Genomic DNA, 6,206 nt, shown 5'->3' with positions numbered 1-6,206 from the left:
GAGTGCTTTTGAGAAAGGACCCTGTGTTACCAAACCATAATAGTGAATTGCTGGAGTGAGGTAAAGGTGACTCTCCTGTGATACATGTCGAATGTACTGTGTACGTTCAAGTGTGCAGGCACCATGTCTTAGATCCTGAAGAAGAAAGAAAAGTGAGGCCCACCTTGCTCTTAGAAGATTTGCAATCATTACTGTATTGAATACAGTATAATGACTACTTTGGCTTCAGTCTTAAACCTGGATACAAATGTCCTTTTCTTTTTCTCCATTTCACCAAGCCTTTACTTAAAATCTTCAGCGTCGCGTCAAATCTAGCTCTGTATCAGTTGCTAGACTATTCTTAACGTTTGACAAGCTGAAGTTTGAACTAAAGGCTCCAAAGGGGAGACTTTCTGGTCTTATTAGTACGTAAGAGGAAAATGCTTAAACTTACTCCACTGGGTAAATTGGTTGACTGAATCAGGAACAGGATCTCCTGCATAGTTTTCAGTAAAGCAAGTGGGGACTAGTGCATATTTCAGACAACTGCCTGTGCAATGAAAAGTAGCTTTTAAAGATTTCTTTGCAGACTGATTTTATTGGATGGATAATGCTGTGAAACATGATAGGATTAACATGATGTTGGTGGATTTCTTGAATAGAATTTGTCTTAACATTCCTCTTTGTGTAGAGGCTTTATTTTCTTTCTTAAATTTGTAGCTAACCAGCTCAGGTTTTTTTGTTTTTTTATTTGTTTTTGTTTTTTTTTTTAGTCGAACTGAGTTGAATCTGGAAAAAATTTGCTCAAGACCATGCTAGAAGACACTGCTAGCTAATGGAGCTGGGAAAGGTCTACTCTGCTAAAAGAGCATCTCCTTGAGGGATCCTAGTTTTGAGGTAGAGGTTATGATCATTCATAGCTTTGTCTGGAAGGAATAAAATTCATGGCCTTAAACACAAAGGGTGCTGTGTAGAACATGAATTGACTTTGGAAACTGAACCTGAGCATCAAACTGAAGGACTAGCAGTCACTTACCTGCCTAGGATACTGATGGTTGTGAAGATTGTTTCAAATGATCGGATCTTTGAAGGCTTCAGTGTGCCTTAGTTTCTAGGATCAGAATTAGTTCTCCTCTCACTTGGCCTCGCAGCTAAAAGGAGAAATCTCTACATTTCTGTGAACACTTGCACATTTCAGTAATTCCTTTCCCAAGTATAACTGTTCAAGGGGGAGCAAATTTGGATGAATTTACAGCTTTGGAGCCATTTTGAGGAAAGAACAATTTCCATGGCTGTTTTAATAACCCCAAGGTGATAAGCAGTAAGCCCTGACATACTTAAGTTCGACAATTTCACATGCACACTTGTACCTCAGTACGTCCCTCTTCAACAATAGTTTGTATCATCCTGTCTTCCCCTCTCCCTCCCACTCCCAGTAATCCTAAGGGAGAATTCATCTAAATAATTTTTAAAAAACTGTAGGAAGGGTGCTCTCCCCGAGAAGCTTTTCCCACATAGCTTTGGTGCTGTTACCTTGAGGTGGTTTAGGTAGTCATGGGAGTTCTATGCTGTGTATAATGACCATCTGAATTTAAAGATCTGTCACTTAAAGCAACATTCCTCAATGTAACATTTGGGAGGGATTCTTCCCTCTTACTAGGTTAAAAGTGTGGTTCGTACCCCTTTGTTTGTCCCATTCATATATGAAAATAGTTTTAAAACTGTCCAGCACTAATGGTTTGAGTATCTCCATCTACTATATAATGTACTTTTTATTTTTATGTCCTTTTAGAAAAGATTGGAAGTTAGAAAACAATTGCTTTTGAGGTTCAACTTAATTATTTTGTGCATTGGAAAAAATATTTGGGCCATGAGAACTAGGGGATAGAAGGAGTTTAAATGTGTATTTTTTTTTTCTAGTGAATGTATTTTAACCACAGTGTCCTAAACTGAGAAAATGAGAGAGCAAAAAGTGGATATTTATGAACTCTGTGGTTTGGGGGGAGGTTGTATGTAATGTTTGTGTATTCATGAATCTGGGAGTGGGGAAGATCATCGGAGAGAGAATTACTCAGAGAGTCCTGAAGTTTAAAACACTTTTGACCAGCTTTGGCTTGGGAGGGTGGGACTGCTTTTCCAATTGGAAGTGAGTATCTTTTTCAAGCAATAGCAGTGAGTGGGTCCCCTTGACAGGTTCCAGGACCTGGACCATGTAAACAGAAATGCTGAAGCAGCTTGCACAGTTGCTTCATAAACTTCCACGAGGCTCATTCTGGCTTGAAGATGGAGCATTGGAGTTTTTTTTTTTTTTTTCTTTCTTTCTTTCTTTCTTTCTTTTTTTTTTTTAAGAACCTACGGTTGCGCTTTGTGTGTCTTGTTTTTGTTTTCTATTTGTGGGCCTCATGAGAAAGAGCTGAATTCTTTCCTTTGAGAATTCCCACTGTGTTCCTGTAGAGTCCCTTTTCTTTCATAATGTTGTAAGTTACATTTTCATTAAGCCCCATCACATCTTTACTGTAAAAATATTAAAAGGCTGTTTCCAAGTGGGACAGCTAATGAAGTTCTAATTATTGCAGACATATTTTTGAGATGTAAAAAAAAATTTAAAATTAAATGATAAGTCTTAGAGGCGAGTGAGGAATAAAATGGATGTAAACATTTACATGGGATGCATTAGAATTCTGCTGTGTGTATTGTCTTTTGGTTGAAACAAATTATGAACAGTGACTAATAATAAAAAGTCAATACTCAATGATTTAAAATCTGCTTCCTTGCTTCTTATAAATGGATTAGAAGCCTGGGATAAATTCTCATTCCAGAGCTAAAATTACTGACCTGTTCATGTAGTTTTTACACAGAAATCTCACCGAGAAGAATTTGAACAATTTAAACACTTGTAGGTGTTATAGACAGTGAAAAAACAGTAGGTGCAATTAGACTTTTTTTTTTTTTTAATGGCTTTTGTCATAGGGTTCCTATGCTCTCTACGAAGAGACAGAGAGAGGGACAGTGAGGAATCACCCCCTGGGAGGGATGACCATACCACAATTCCTTCTCCTCCATTCTTTCAGGATTTTGGGAATATATACATGTTTATCCAGAGTGATTTTCAAGCTGTTGGGTCTGGGATTTGAACCTTGGTTGGTCATGTGTGAGTCCAGTGCCTTAACCACTCCACCACCTGCAATTAGAAATTTTAACTGTAATATGATTGCATATTACTTAGCCTGTCCACATAGGTGAACTCTCAAAGCAAGGAAACCATATCAAGGTAAAAGATGTATTAAGGGGTGGTCATGGGATTTTAGTCATAAGCTGCTTTGAATTGTTCAGGTATATCTGGGAAGAATAAGACTTGACTCGCCAAAGTGAGTCATACTTCATACATAGTCTATTCTATAGGAGCCATTTTTTACATTCTTATTTGGAGGTTGGAAATGTTAGGTTTTCTATTATTCTGATTCCTGACAGTCCTTGGATTGAGAAGGGAAAGGGTATGATGGTCCGCTGATTGAAAAGTGGCTGGAGGAGCCAGCAGGTGGTGTGGTGGTTAAAGCACCGGACTCCCATTTGCCTAACCACAATTTGAGTCCCAGACATAGTGGTTTGCTTTCTCATTTTCTGTCTCTCTCTGGTCAACCTTAATAATTATTATAATAAATAAATTGAATAAATAATTCTTTTTTAAAAAATGGCTGGGGAAAACAGGTGGCATGGAGATTAAGGCAGCTGAATCCCACATGACTGACTGTGGTTTGAGTCCCAGACCACAGGGCATAAGGGTGCATGTGTGTGTGCCCAAAAACCTGAGAGAAGAATGCAGGGGGTGATTTCTCACTTCTCTCTCTCGGTGTCTCTCTCCAGCAAGTGCATGTGCCCTGGCAGGGTAGAGGCCCAGCAGTTATCTAGTTTGTGCAGAAGTGCCCTTTGGCACTGTTTGACAAACATATATAGCTCAGTTAAAATTCATCTTTATTTATAATACTTAATTGACACCTTCTTCTAGAAGTAATGAGAAAGTATAATAGCTACCTACAGTAGACATTTAGCCAGTAATAGACTCCAGGTATCTACTAAACAATACAAGGAGTAGTATTCAGATTTGAACTACAATCCAGAAGGATCAAAGTAATTTTTTTTTTTTATTTTGAAAGGTTTTCCATGCTGTGCCCCTCCCCCTTCCATTGTACTCATATTCAAAAAATAGAATACTATTCCAGGAAAAAAAATTTCTTCAAACCTTCAAGTCAAGTAAATACTGTCTGTTAATAAACAGCCCAAGAAAAAGGGACATCTCTATCTGCTGAATTTATGGTAGAATTGCAAGGGATTTTGGCCTCAAGATGACTGCTCATTGTAGGAGTGGGAAGTACATATAAATGTGTAAATAGAAAGTCTCACCTGGCTCCCCTACTAAAAGCTGATACACATGAACTAACTTTCTGCAGGCTTCTTTCCTTTCTCTAGTGAAGATCAGGGAGACGTTCCTGGCGTAAAGAATGTCTGTGTGGGGACCAGCAGTTGGCATAATGGCTATGTCGCTGGACTCCCACATAGTCGACCGCGGTTCGTGTCCCGGACCCGATGGCTTAAAACTCAGGCCGGGCACGTGTGTGTGCGTGCCCAAGATCCCGAGAGGAGAATGGAGGAGAAGGGATTGCGGCATGGCCATCCCCTCTGGGGGGTGATTTCTCGCTTTCTGTCTCTCTGTCTCTGTCTGTCTGGCAAGTGCACACGCCCTATAGCAAAAACCTCTCCAGAAAAAAAGAATGTATGTGTGTGTGTTGGGTTGAGGATGTCTGGGGAGGGTACGCACAGCTGCTATAGGAAGGATACAGAACAAAGTGATTCTAATGACTTCTCTTGTCTCTTGGCTTCATCCAAAGAGTGATTTTTGTAATGATGAACCTGCAGTGAGGGCAGATGCATTTTTGTATATATAGAAAGAAAAAAATCCCAGAGCAATTTTATTTTTAGGGTTAGTCTCAGCTGTTTATCATTTCCAGAAATTATAGTTACATAACCCTTGGCACACATAATGCACACTGCCTTGAACTGGGGGAGAGTATGAATATGTGACCTTTGAAACAAGGTATAAAATGTTAATAGCAGTCCATGATTTGAAAGGAAGTCAATCAACTGGTTGCCACTACTGAATTGTATCTTAAATCATGGAGACCTTTAAAAGTAGATGCATCATAAATTAACCCCTGAGGGGCCCAGCAGGTGGTGTGGTGGTTAAGGCGCTGGACACTCCCACATGGCCAACCATGGTTCAAGTCCTGGACCTGGCGGCTTGCTTTCTCTCTCTGTCTTTCTCTGTCTCTCTCTGGTCAAATTAAAATAAATGAATTAATTAATAAAATTAAATAAATTAAAAAATATTTTTTAAAAATAAAAATATTAACCCCTGAAACATTTGGGCTGATGACCATTTTATTTTCCTTCTGAAAGAGGTACTGCTGTTGACAGTAGGAAGTAGTAAATACCTAAGTTTTAGCATAAACTTTTATTGTGAATTGATGCTTTAGTCCACTATCCTATTAATTAACAAGACAACCATTACCACTGCTATTCCCCACGGAACTGAAACAGGTTCTGGGACAAGATCTTTCCCCTTCAGGTGATCAGTCCATAAAGAGCTCCTACTCAGGAGATCTGAGAGAAGTAATGTTCACTACCTCAAGAAACAGGCTTTGGGACCAGCAGTTAGCGTAATGGCTATGTCACTGGACTCCCACGTAGTCGACAGCAGTTTGAGTCCCAGACCCGGTGGCTTAAACTCATGCTGGGTGCGTGTGCGTGCATGCCCAAGATCCCGAGAGGAGAATGGAGGAGAAGGGATTGCAGCATGGTCATCCCCCTGGGGGGTGATTTCTCGCTTTCTGTCTCTCTGTCTCTGTCTGGCGAGCGCATGTGCCCTATAGCGAAAACCTCTCCAAAAAAAAAGAAAAAAAAAAAAAAACAGGCTTTTAGAAACCCTGACTGTGAACCACACTGTGCCCTTTATCACTGTCTGCTCTTGGTCAGGTTCTCACCATATTGGTGCCTGTTTCTTGTTTCCAGTGTTCTTGCTGAAAGAAATTGCCACTAGGCATAGATAGGAGAAACCAACTACTTTGGATAGCTTTCCAGCTAGGATTGAACTCCTTTGATAATTTCAAATAGCTTTCTTGAAATTAATTTCAAGATAGAAGGAAAACTTTGAGAATGGACAGCCTAAGAGC

This window comes from Tupaia chinensis, unplaced genomic scaffold, assembly GCF_000334495.1.
Source record: "Tupaia chinensis unplaced genomic scaffold, TupChi_1.0 Scaffold000355_1, whole genome shotgun sequence".
Lineage (NCBI taxonomy): Eukaryota > Metazoa > Chordata > Mammalia > Scandentia > Tupaiidae > Tupaia > Tupaia belangeri.
Note: the sequence above shows the minus strand (reverse complement) of the source record.